The sequence below is a fragment of the Chiloscyllium plagiosum genome, unplaced genomic scaffold (assembly GCF_037043375.1).
Source record: "Chiloscyllium plagiosum isolate Xiang-an unplaced genomic scaffold, Cpla_swu_hap1 HiC_scaffold_37, whole genome shotgun sequence".
Classification (NCBI taxonomy): domain Eukaryota; kingdom Metazoa; phylum Chordata; class Chondrichthyes; order Orectolobiformes; family Hemiscylliidae; genus Chiloscyllium; species Chiloscyllium plagiosum.
The window spans coordinates 11,660,664-11,675,167 of record NW_028270175.1 but is presented as its reverse complement, the minus strand read 5'-3'; positions in this window follow the sequence as shown (position 1 = coordinate 11,675,167).

Genomic DNA, 14,504 nt, shown 5'->3' with positions numbered 1-14,504 from the left:
CATCGGTTGTTTGGAAAGTAGGAGGGCTGATACTTTTCTGCCCCTGCCAATGTGTAGCACCGGTGGTGTAGTTACAGACCACTTCTTTGGAAATGTGAAACGAGGTATTATGACAAAGAGACATGCAGCCCAACCAAATCAGCCTCCCCAACACTGCATTCATAACACATTAAAATTGCAATTCTCAGTGACTCTTCAAATTGACCCCAATAGTTTCAAACCAAACTTTTTGAATAATCAGTACTAGATTTTGTGAATAACCAATACCAAAAGCAAGGTTTGTAATTTTAAAAAATGATTTAACAATTTATTAATGATAAATTATTATTAATAATACAGTAGCTTTGGCAGAGCATAGGTTAAACAATAAGATAATGTAATTAATATCTATGACAAAGACAGACACAGTTAAGGGATAAATCAAAAGAAAACCAAAATGGGTTTAACTAGCCAGTTCACTAAAGCAGTTTCCACAATTCATAATATCACCAACACATGGAATTTTATCTTACTTGGCTTCTGACAACACTGAAGGTTGCAAATAGCTTCCAACTGGCTTTGAGGAATTTCACTTAATACTTATAACTGAGATTCTATTCTCTGAACTTTCAATAAGTTGATAATGAGAGGACAACCATGGAGCAACCAAATCTCTGCCCTGTAGCTTTTGCAGCACAACCCTTCTTACCCAAACAGTTCAAAACCAATTCAAACTTTCAGTTTCCCTTTCTGTTCTTTTTTCAAGTCTCTTTGTTAGATTTTTGGGCATGATAACTCCCTGTGAGACCCCTCTTAACTTTCAAACATCTGCCATCTGTTTCAGTATAATGCCTCTCTGGAGTTGAAAAGTCTATGAAGTACTTTGAACAAGAACAAACCTGCAATTACGTCCAACCCTGGCCTCAAAAATAGTTTGTTTGTTCATTTTTAACAAAAAAAGCTGCTGTTCACAGTTCAAAGGTTACTTTCAGCTCTCAGCTCCAAAACAAAAAATGATTTAAAAAGTTAAAAACCAACAAAGGTTCCAAATGTACCAATTGATGTGCCCTACCTACCACTTTGAAACTCATAGATATCTCTGATGGATCTTCTAGAGGATTTCCTGATGGAGAGCTTGTCAGACCATCAACTACTCGTTTTCCTCAAAACTTCATTAATAACACTGATATGACTCCAATGTTCAAAACAGTACTGCTGATCAAAGAAGAAGGAGAAGAACAAAGAAAATTTACAGCCCAGGTACAGGCCCTTCGGCCTTCCAAGCCTGAGCCAATCCAAATGATGTTTCAACCAGTCGGTCAATCCCTAAGCATCTGTATCCCTCTGTTCCCCACCTACTCATGCATCTGTCCAGACGCATCTTAAATGAATCTACAGTGCCTACCTCTACCACCTCTGCTGGCAACGCGTTCCAAATGTCCACGACCCTCTGTGTGAAATACTTGCCGCGTGTATCCCCCTTAAACTTTCCATCTCTCACTTTGAAAGCATGACCTCTCGTTATTGAATCCTTCACCCTGGGAAAAGCTTGTCTCTATCCACCCTGCCTATACCCTTCATGATTTTGTAAACCTCAATCAGATCCCCCCTCAATCTCCTTTTTTCTAGTGAAAATAAACCTAACCTACTCAACCTCTCTTCATAGCTAGCACCTTCCATACCAGGCAGCATCCTCGTAAACCTTCTCTGCACCCTCTCCAAAGCTTCCATTTCCTTTTGGTAATGTGGCACCGAGAACTGTACACAGTATTCTAAATGTGGCCGAACCAATGTCTTGTATAATTTTAACATGATTTGCCAGCTCTTATACTCAATATCCCATCCGATGAAGGCAAGCATACTATATGCCTTCTTGACCACTCTATCCACCTGTGCAGCAACCTTCAGGGTACAATGGACCTGCACTCCCAGATCTCTCTGCCCATCAACTTTTCCCAAGGCTCTTCCATTCATTGTATAATTCACTCTAGAATTAGACTTGCCTAAATGCATCACCTCACATTTGTCTGGATTGAAAGCCATCTGCCACTTTTCTGCCCAACTTTCCAGTCTATGTATATCCCCCTGTATTCTCTGACAGTCCCTTTTGGATCAGATTATTGGTAACAATTTCTAGCCAATCTTCCATGCAGAACATAGAGATCAACACACATTCCTAATCACATTACCAGAGTTTCACAAAATTTCTGTAACTTAGTCTTGTAGCTAGTAAATAATAAATGGTTAAGGGCACAAAGACCTTGACTACTGGAATTATATTTTTGTCCTCCTTGCATGGGCTGTTGTTAGAAATCAAAAACCATGGTCTGGTGCTTCACCAGAACATTTCCTGTGAGCTTGTCAAACTCATATTAGCTGGAATTGAAATCTTTGGATTCTAGAAGGCATCTTTGCAAGCGATTTTGAAATTAACAAAGTTATCAACAAGCCTTTAATGCATTTCAATCCTAATCGGTAGGCCTGACATTATCAGAAAATTTCTTGGGTGTCTCCTTCTCAATAATGTAATACTGTTGTTACAAGTCTCAGAGCTCTGCAGGCACAATAAACTAGCTGCCTGAACTCATTATGGTGGATCTGAAATAAAACTGCTCCTTGGCTGGTGAATGATGTATCTACTGCTATAACAGTTCGAAGGACTGGTTCATAAAATGCAAAGTCCTCAGACCTAAAGAACATGCACTAATATACATTCCAACACATTGTTCTTCAAGAATTGTCTGACAGGTTCATTAATTTGAGCAAAGTGAGGTGACTTCCAAGATATTTTTGGATTGTGAAAATCTGCTCGTGGCTTCTTGGTCTTCTGTTGCCTAAACAACACGGCCCAAAAATGTTAGAATTGGTTTAAAGAGTTCACACTTTTTATTGAGTTCCAAACCAGCATTCTGTAACTTACAGAAGGCTGACCATACTCTGTCATCATAGTGCAGAAAGAGGCCATTTGGCCAATCAAGTCTGCACCAACCCTCCAAAGAACATCTCACACAGTCCTATCCCCCTACCCTTTCCACGTAAGCCCACATTTGTGCATTTACAATGGCTAACCTACCTTACCTTCAAATCTTTGGACTGTGGGAAGAAACTGGAGGACTCACCAGAAACCCATGCAAACACAGGGAGAATGTGCAAACTCCACACAAATAGTTGCCCAAGGCTGGAGTAGAATCTGAATCCCAGGTCCTGATTACAGCAGTGCTAACCACTGAACCAGCTTTCCACCCTTCAACTAAGCTATCTTTAGGTGAACCTAATGAGTGAAAATTCATGGTTCTGAGGAAGGGTCACTTGACCCAAAACATTAACTCTGATTTCTCTCTATAGATGATGCCAGACCTGCTGAGCATTTCCAGCAATTTATGTTTTTAATCCCACCATAGAGCGAAGGTCACTGAAAAGCAACTGAACATGGCTGGGGTGAGAACACCACCCGAGGATGCCCGACAGTCCAGGAGTCCAGATGTATGACCGCCACCACCAAAACCAGGGATGACAATGTCACCCATGCTGACACACAACACAATTCATACTTCATTGGGCATGGTCTAATGAAAAATCTTGGATGCGGACATGATGCAAAAGAACAGGTAGTTAAAACTAAGGTCCATATAAAGTGTAATGAATGACATCAACAATTTGGAGTCCGCACTTAAGAGAAGTTGCCAGAAGACACAGTTTACATCGAGATTGGTGAAGACTATTTGCAAAGTTAGCCATACTTATATATTTCATGTTGTATTTCTTTGTTCAAATACAATGATTTGACATAAATTCTAATGGATCAATTTGGTTCAAGAACTTGTACTATGACTGAGCACCACGCTGTTAGTTGCATGACTTTTGAAATACTGCTGTTCCTGAAAACAGAATCAAGGTAAAAGACATAATTGAGACGAAGTGGATGCAGGTCCTTCCTGGACGTGAACAAGTAGATACGTTTGGCATGTGCCATGAGTGTTATGTTGTATACAGTATTACCCTTTCTTGCCCAATAAAATTGATTAAGCCCATTTGTTGGTGTGTGACTAATAACTGCAATTAATTTAAGGATGAAGTTGAGAGCTATGCAGGCTCTCCTGCTAAATAGCAAATCTGGCCAGTCATAGAAAAACATACAATTGTATGATTTATTCATCTTGAAAGGTGGTACAACATTAGCTGTCTTCTAGTCCTCTGGCAAGCCACCTGTAGCCCCAGAGGAATTAAAAAATTGGAACATAGCCCTTGTAATTTCTTCCCTCACCTCCTGCATTAGTCTAAGATACAATTCATCAGGTCCTGGGGGCCTCATCCACTTTTAAGCCTGCCAAGATCTCCAATACCTCATCATTCCCTATGTCAAACTGCTCAAGAACCTCACAATCCATCTCCTCAAATTATGCTCCTAAATCCTCGTTCTCTTAAGTGAAGATAGATTTGAAGCACTTGTTTAACACCCAGCCAATGTCTTCTGGCTCCACACACAGATTGCAACCTCAGTCCCAATTGGGCCCTACTCTTTTCTTTGTTGTCCTTTTTCCTTTAATATAGTCATAGAATATCTTGGGATTCTCCTTAAGTTAATTGCCAGTGTTTTATCATGTGCCCTCTTTTCTTTCTGAATTGGTATCTTAAATTATTTTCTATACTCCACAAGAGTCTCCATTAATTTGCTCCTTTTGTACCTGCTAAAAGCCTTTCTTTTTCTTCTTCAATCCTGAATATTCCTAGACACATCCAGGGTTCTCTGGGCTCACTGTAATTATATTATGAGGTAATTACTATAACTAACATTTTGATTCATAAAAGTCATGGAAGGATTCAAACAAGGATGATTATTTTAAAATAAAGTTTACATTTTTCATTTTAAAAATGATACTATTTTAAAAGCAAACAAAAAGTTTAGGCTTATAGTTAAGAGCACAATGATCAGTTTAAGTTCAACTATTTTTCGCAGCATAGCTTTTTATATTTGATATAAACATACCATTTTAAATATACTTTGATATTAAAGAGGTAAATTGGGATCAGCAGACTGAGAACTTGAGAGAGGACAATGGTAGATTAAACTTCATAATCAAGAGATAAAGTAACAGGTAAAGGATAAAAGAAGATTTTGAACTGTATTACACTATTCTCACCCAATATGTGAGCCATGTAAATACAAATGAGAGAAATAGGAGGTGTTAAAAGCAAAATTATGCCAATCTTCATCATGGTTTGCAGACCCAAGTATAACATTTGGAGAGGTGTGTTGATAATGAAGGTACTCCTATCTCATCCAATTCCTCAGATTGGCAGAATGCTGGAGAGAAAGTATAACATGGTAATACAAGTTGGGTGCTTCAACGTTCGCCAAAACCAGAAGCATGACAACATATTCACAAGTACCAATGCAGTGTGACATATCATATTTCACTTCATGACTATGTGACTGTTTCATATTATGACAGCACCAGTTATTCTCAGCTAGTATAACCTGTCCAGCATTGACACACACTACCTTCAGGAATCAGAACTTGCTGGTAAAACAAAGACTATACTGAATTGTATGAACATGTTCAACACAAAACAGATGGTTAAGATGTCAGGTTTGTTAACATTAACATTACTGGTAAGACTGGTTTATTTCATTCATAGCCAGGAAATCTTGTAAACTTAATTTGCCAGGAACTTGCAGCAATTTAAAAATGATCAGAAGTACTCACCATCAAAAAAGAGAGGTACATTTTAAAATTGGTGAATATGTTTAAAATACTGAAAATTACAGTTTCCTAAATCAAATTGTTATCCATCTACATATTCAGCATAGGTTTTCTTACAGTTTGCTGTGATCAAGTACACCCAAAGTGGCAGTAAACCCATTTATCTATTATTTTCAAAACATGTTTTCATTGAGTAATTCTGAAATAAAATAATAAGAGTGGGTGTACTGTAATATGTTTTTGCATTACATTGCTTTACAATCAAATTCTTCTACAAAGTAACCTCTCTCAACTTCCTATTTTGTCTTCTCCTTCCCAATAGTTACCTAGTGTTATACCTAGACCCTGGTATAACTAGTTCCCTAATTTGTTACTGTTCCAGATGGGATACCCCAAATCTTTAAACTCCCAGGTGAAGGGGATAAACTGGTCCCCCTTCTTTATTTACCAGCAACTCAGTTGGTCAGCAAGGTTCTTTTTAAAAACGTACCCTTTCTCTTATGGTACCTCTCACAGACAAATGAACTTCTGTATTAAAAGGAGCCAAGTTAACCGGGCTTTCTTGAATTAACAAAGAGCATATTCATTAATTACTAAATGCGAGAATAATTAGTAACGTATACACACAAATTAGAAATAAGAGGCAAGTCCAAAATGAAAGTTGAAACAAAAACAGATGTACAGATCAGTCTCTGAATTTTCACGAAGTGTGGATAGTTGAATGTTGCGGCTGTTCCACTGCAGTTCCGGTGGTTGAACAGTCAGTTTCATTTGGTTTTGTAGGTTGTCGAGATTCGTAGTTCTGAATCTTTTCAACCATGATGGAGTTTCAGCATTTAGGGTGAGAGGAAGCCCTTTTGTTGTCCTATTTCCTTTTGTCTGGAAACAAGCTAGCTTACTTATAGCAATGAAAGAATGGCAGCCACTTTATCTACAATACAAGGCTTGGGAGGTAATATAACTTTGACTATTATCTTCATGGAATAGTGTGCTTGAACCTAGGCTGGTGCACACAAAAATGTTCAATCCCACTAGCCCATTCCAGTAGAATTGTAACTGGTGTTTTAAACCTGGTTATAGTCATAGAGTCATAGAGATGTACACAGAAACAGACCGGTTCTTGTGCATTCTAAGAGCAAAAACAAATACCTGTCTGCAGCATGGGACATAATCGGAAAGGGTGGCTTGCTATTGGGCAGAGTTATCTCGCCCTGGCTATCTGTGTAGTTATAAGAAATCACAGCCAGTCTATTCTGATTACCTCTCTACATTACCCCTCCCCCAAGACAGGCTGTTTTTTGAATGAAATTTTGCAATCAAAATCAGACAAGATCATATGGACAAAATGTAAATAATCACAATAGTCATATTTATCACTCTCACTTCTAATTGAGAGCAAATACTAGCACTGCATTTCCAAATTTCAGAATTATAGCAGAGGTGAGCTAGTTGTGAAGATTTACTATTCCATACTACTTGGTGTACTGTTGGTATTTCGTACTTCACCACCAAGGTCCTATCTAGTTAAAAATAATTTACAAGAAAAAATGCTTTGGATGCCAAAGTTCAAACATAAATCATTGCACAGTACAAATGTAATATTCAAAATGGTCAAAATTGGATTATTAAATAAATTCAGACAACCAGTTAGCAACTAAATATCACCCACACCCCAAAACAATTTGAAAAAAAAGTCAATTAGAAGCAAAACATAAAAACCTACACCAGTGAGCAGCACTTTGATCTTCCACTTAATTTATAACTTTACAACCTGTAATTTGAGCTACAATTTAATTCCAAACCACATACCTTTTTTCAAAATGTAATTTTCTGTTCAGATTGTGCACATGACATGAAAGGATAATAGATTGATATTTAATAAGCTGTGACAAGTCTTTAGAATAGACGTGAACAACTCCTTACTTCAGTCTCTATTGGTTAAATCAGTAAAACAACAAATGAATTATTTTGTACATGCTCTCAAGTCTATTATTTAAAATTAGCAACTCGTAACTACTTCCTTGTGATATGTTGTTTTATAACAACACAAATATAAAAATGCATAATTTAACTATATGATGGAGCTCTGTTAAAAACGACCTATTTGTTATTTTGGAGCTGTACAAAACTTGGTTAGGGGAACCCATGTTTGGAGTTCTGTGTGCAACTCTGGTTGTCACATAGGAAGGATGTGATTGCACTGGAGGGGGTGTAGAGGAGATTCACCACGATGTTGAAGCATTTAGCCTGATGGATAGGCTAGGGTTATTTTCCTTAGAGCATAGGAGGTTAAGTGGAGAACTGACTGAGATGTATAACATTATGAGGAGCATGGACCGGAAGCAGTTATTTCTTATAGTTGAATGGTTAATAACAAGTGGCCATAATTTTTCATCCAGAAGGTGATGGGAATCTGGAATTAACTGCTGGGGACAGTAGAAGAGATGGGAAACCTCACAATCGTTAAAAGGTATATTTGAGACGTATAAGATTATGAAAGGATTGGACACTCTGGCAGTAGGAAACATATTTCCACTGAGTTCCGAACCAGAGGACACAGCTTAAAAATACGGGGTAGACCATATAGGACAGAGCTCAGGAGAAACTTCTTCACCCAGAGAGTGGTGGCTGTGTGGAATGCTCTGCCCCAGAGGGCAGTGGAGGCCCACTCTCTGGATTCATTTAAGAAAGAGTTGGATAGAGCTCTCAAAGATAGTGGAATCAAGGGTTATGGAGATAAGGCAGGAACAGGATACTGATTAGGAATGATCAGCCATGATTATATTGAATGGCGGTGCAGGCTCGAAGGGCTGAATGGCCTACTCCTGCACCTATTGTCTATTGTCTATTGTATATGGATCAGCAATTGAAATGTAATAACATTCAAGGCTATGGGCCAAGTGCTGGAAAGTGGGATTAATGTAGATAGGTTGGTAGAAGGGCTGATGAAGGGCCTATGCCCGAAACGAAGATTCTCCTGCTCCTCGGATGCTGCCTAACCAGTTGTGCTTTTCGAGCACCACACTCTCGACTCAGGTTGGCAGAAGTACCTTTTCTGTGTTGTAATGACCCTACTACTGAAAAAACTTATGGTGCAAATTGAGAAGATCCATTAGAAAATTAAATTATACTCTTGAGGAAAAACATTTCTGATTGGCAAGACCATGTAAATCTAGTTCATTTTCCACATTTTATTATTTTGACAAATTTCAAGTGTAAATTCTGAAGTGCCATGGACTTGTATTAAACATAAAGAAACATTTTTTCTATCTCATACAATAATATTCACTGAAAAGTGAAACTTTGGGATTGCAGTTTTCCCAACCCTCTGTTTTGTTCCTGTCCATTGATATAATTATCTGTCAGAGGCTATTTGCTTTTAAAAATCAAATTTACAGATCTGATTCTTCTTTACAAGACTGCCTCAAAACCTGAGGCTTTCTGAGCCACCCATTCAAATTGTTTAGTGCTACATGACCCAGGAGTTACTTTCATCACCTTCACATCAGATATTTATGAGATGATGATATATTCATAATGCATACAAATTTATTAATGCAGTTCATCAAGCTTTTATGTCATTCAATTAATTTAATAATTTATTTTGAAATAGCTATAACATCAATTTAAATGCTAGCCCTGAAACTTTTAATTTTCTTTTTCCTCATTTCAGATTCCTATAATGAATGCACTGGTGCCAAGGAAACATTACATTCAAATGAGATGTTTGGATGCACTGAATGAATTAATCCTGAAGACTATCTCAATTACCTTAAAACCACCAATAAATTCAGTTCAATTTTTATTTTTAATAAATTGAAACTCTAATGGTTCATTTTAATAAATGAGGAAGTTCTACTCATTTGTGTATAAAACACAAATGACTAAAGTTGTAAATTTCTGCTGATTTCACACACGAAGACAATTATGTAATGAATGTACAAAATATATCCTTATTTATCAGTGTGCAGTACTTTAAAAAAAGTCCATAAATGAAGTCAGTGTTTACTGCAGTCTTCTGTTTAGCAAACAGTTGCTGCTGTGTCCATAACTTAAGATGTGTAAAATCTACACAGCTGCAGAAATACAGAAGGAAACATCAACTCTTACTTCTCTTCCAGGAATGCCCATCTCAAAGTAGTTCTTATTAATTTGCTTTGTTTTGTTTATCCTTGTTGCTTTCTTATTGCATTTGTTTTCATTATTTGTTTTTATTTCAAAATATTTACTGATCAGGAATTCGAGTCAAGCAGCAAATTTACACTGTGCCTCAAAAAAGTCTTATGGTAAATTCACATATTTGTCAGTGTTCTCAAAGAATATGAAATTCTGTAGTAAAGTGCAAAAAACAAGCTATTGTTTGTGCTGAATGATATTTAAACTCTTGGAAAGCTATCTGGGAGTGACATGAATCAAAACTAGTCGAACGATGAGAATTATAGTAATGCAGTACCTATTTGATGAGTGCTAAATGGCCTCCTTTTGCACTAGTATGATCGACAAAAATAGGATTCATTCTGCAAGCCAGAGAATGTCAAGCACTAAATTGGGAATGTGTGTCCACAACTTAATCTGGCATTGGATCCAAATGCAAATAATGTAATGTCTGTTTTAATCTCACCAAATAATTGGTTTGCCCCGGAGAACCTGCTTTTAGATACAGGTGGTTTAATCTTTTTATATGGCCTGCCTTTTAGACAACACAAAGTAAGTTTTGAAAATAGCCTTAATTGAATATGAAGCTGGAAGGAGTCGGACTACTTTTCCTGATTCCACATTTGAAGAAGACAGGGCAATCCCATTCAATATCATCCCTGATCCTCATTGCCACCACTTCTTGCTCTCACCAACCGCCACAACCATCCTCTATTATCAGTATCATGTCGCCTACTGGCCTCCCTCTTTCTAACTCCATCAGTTCCTTCCTGACCCAATCACTCATCGCCTTAAACTGTCCCTCACCCAGTTAGCTAAGTCTTGGTCTTCAATCCCCCTTCATCAGTATACTGTTCATTATTCTCCAAAGTTCATTAGCTTGATTAAACATAGTTCACTCGCATTTTTAGAATACAAACATCATTTTTGCTGCTACTTCTGTTGCAAAGTAATCAAATATGGCCTTAGCACTCAACTTGTTCCTAATTCAGTTAATGAATTCCTCATGGTACCTTGCATTTCAGGCCCTCTTGTAGTCTTCCATACAAACATTTGAGCAGACCTTCATTGCACGTCCTCTACAAACAAGGATCAAGAGTAGGCCATTCAGCCTTTCAAGTCTTCCCTGCCATTTAACAAAATTATATGATCAGATTTTAACCTCAACTCTACAATCCTGCATAACCCCAAAAATCTTTCATCCCTTTGGTAATCAAGAATCTATCTACTTCTGCCTTAAAAATATTCAAATATTCTGCATTCACTAATTTTTGAAAAAAGGAATTCTGAAGGCTCACAACCCTCAGAAAGAAAATTTCTACTCTCTGTCTTCAATTTTTATTTTTATACTATGATCCCTAGTTCTCGATTCTCCCACAAAAGGAAACATTCTGTCCACGTCCACCCATCAAGTCCCCTCAGGATTTTACATGTTTTAAGTAAGTCACCTCTGATGAGTGTGCCCTTGAATTTTCTTACCAGCTGCAGGGCCTCCAAGACCTGTGTGCAGCAGCAACATCTGAACCATAATCAATGTCACAGCCATTATGCCAATGCGGATCACTGTGCATAGAATGTTGGAGCACGTGTACACACAAACAGCTTAGACAAAATATTGCCTGTGACTTTAAGCTCTAGAGGATACAGGCCTCTGTCTAACCTTTCCTCATGATGTAATTTGCTCATTCCGGGTATTAGTCTAGTAAACCTTCTCTGAACTGCTTCCAACGCATTGACAGTCTTCTATAAGTTCGGTGACAAGAGTATTCCACATAAGGTACACAAAACTGTTGATCCCCTTTGAGCCTCTGCCTTCAATGTGTGTGTTTCACCTCTACTCTTATCCATTGCCTAAAGAACTGCCTAATACAGGAACTAAATGTCAGCAAATAATTTGGTGGACCATTGGTAACTATTTTTTAACTTTAGTATTAACAATAACATCTGACAATAGGCTTGTGTTACAGTCCTTTAGTTGTTCTCAACAAAAATTGGTAACATTTTCTATTTCAGGAAGGAATGAGAGAATTGAATAAATCTAAATCAGAAACAATGGTTTGAAGAGCTAGTAGGAGTCCACTGCTGCCTCTTCCAGGGAAAACACACCAAACCACAAGCCACACAGGCATGGTAAGGCTCTGGAATCAGTCCTCAGAGACATAAGACCCACTTTAGTGACAGCTGACTACCACACAGAAAGCTGTGGCTGCTGCCAGCCAGCAACCTAGGAGTCCGAAGTTCATTGAGCTGAGTCTTTCAAATGGTCATCAATTGGCCACTTAATGATCTCAAATGGCACCAGGGCAGGATACCAAACGTTGTCCTTCCCTCCCAGGATTAATTCTGAAGGACAATGGGTAGGTTCAGGTATGCAACCATCCAACCTAATTAAGTGCTCTTCTCACATCCAAGTTTGTCACTACCTGGAGCAGCATTTTCCACCCTACAATCTTACTTTTAAAATAAATATAAATTACTAATCTTTTTGGTAAGAACCAAGTTCTATTTATAGAATGTTAAACCACTGAAAGATAGCCATTGTAGGCAAAAAAAAGCAAGAGGAAACCTCAGGCACAAAAATGCCTAGAATCCATTATAGCTTCCTACAGATTACAGAAACATTTACACAGCCTGCATCAAACTGTATACTCATTGCCTCATGATGATCATACATTTTTTAATTAGTTTATTAAATTTCATACATCTACTCCAAAGATAGAGACTCAAGCAGGTTAACCACAGGAATGAAGCATTGAAGTTTCCTGTAAACATTCAGCAGAGCTGTCAGCAAATTGTCAGTTCTAATTGTAAGATTTTCAGGCACGAACCTACCATATTTTTGAAAGAACTCAAAACAAACCCCATAAAGTAAAAAGCTGCAAGCTATATAAATCATGAGGACCACGGAGGATTGATTGTCTTCCCTATAACTTAAGACAATTATCCTACTATCAGAGGCTGCAAATTACTGATATTCTTGATTTGTCATTGCAATGACAAAGCCATGAATCCTGCTGCTACTTTCAGCCAGTGGCCAATCACAATCAGTTGGGGAAATTGACCGTATATCAGGAAAAATAATAAAAATGTGTTACCTGAAAAAGACTTGTGTTTAATTGGGACCTTTCTTGACTTTAAGGTAAGCCACAGCATTTTACCAGTGAAGGAAAATTAAGCAATCAACTTGCAAACAGCAAGCTCTGAAAAATAGTAATTTGATATTGATCAGTGGCTTGAAAACAGCATCTACATTAGCTGTATTGATTGGAGACACCAGGGATAACTCCTGCACATTTTCTCAACTGACATGGTAGCTTAGTGGTTCACATTGCTGTCTCCCAGTGCCAGGGACCCAGGTTCGATTCCAGCTTCGGATGACTGTCTGTATGGAGCTTGTGCATCCTCCCCATGTCTGTGTGGGTTTCCTCCCGCAATCCAAAGATGTACAGGCTTGATGAATTGGCTGTGATAAATCACCCACAGTGTTCAGGGTTGTGTAGGTTGGGGTTAAATGTAAGGGAGTGGTTTACTCTTCAGAGGGTCAGTGCAGACTTATTGGGCCGAAGGGCCTGTTTCTTACGCTGTAGGGATTCTATTCAAAATAGTAATCTTTTACTTCCACCTGAGAGGGCATGTGGGGGTCTTTGTTTCATCCCTCAGTTGTAAAATCATGTCTTTGAAAATGCAGCTCTTCCTCAATATTTTGCTGCAATATCAAGCTCTACTGTGGGACTTGAATACACAATTTTTTTGATTCAGAGGCAAGTATTAAACCGCTGAGGCAAGGCTGAGATGTTTTAGATAATAGTAATGGGAGTTTACACTAAGTCTTTATGAAACCCAATAATTACAGTTTATCTTCATAATTCAAAATGAGTGTAAATTTTACAAAAACGTAATAAATATTTAAAAAGCTATTCAACTTAGCACTTAGAAAAATTTGACAAAACTGTAAACTTTTGCTGTTGCTTTCACACACTTAAAGCACACAGCTGAGGTCATTACATTGAAAAATCCTCTTTACTAACCTACAAGAGCTTTAAAAACACACATAAATGAAGTAATTGTTTATTCCAATGGTGTGTTTAGCAAACAACTACTGCTGTTCACATAACCCGTCGTGTGTAAAACCTACACAGGTGCAGAATTTCTGAAAAAAAATCAATCCATTAATCCTAAAGCAATGAATCTTGCTCAAATGGTAAATTCACATTATAACATATACAAAGCGTCAAATTCTGCTTAGAACTTGAAAGATACATCACAAATGCACAGTACAGATTAAAAGCTCCCATTGGCTCCAACATCATGCCCCAGAAATCACAAGGGGTAAGTTTTACAAAACGCAAAGGCTTCAGACATGCAAGCTATAGTACAGTCATTACACGTCATGAGAACTACTAAATATGTGTCCCTGCAATGGGGAAGTGAGGGAACTTATTCTTATTTTTCAATCTATGCTAATAATCGGACTTATTTGACGATGTTGTCAGGTTTCAGTCCATTCTATATAATGAAAATCTTTTATCCAGATGACAACAAAGATAAATACTTTACAGAGATCATCTTAAACATTTAATCTGGATAGATACATTTCAACTGGATTCATAGCAATAGATGCCTTACTTTGAGAACTCTTGCAATGTTAAAGGTTTCAATATTTGT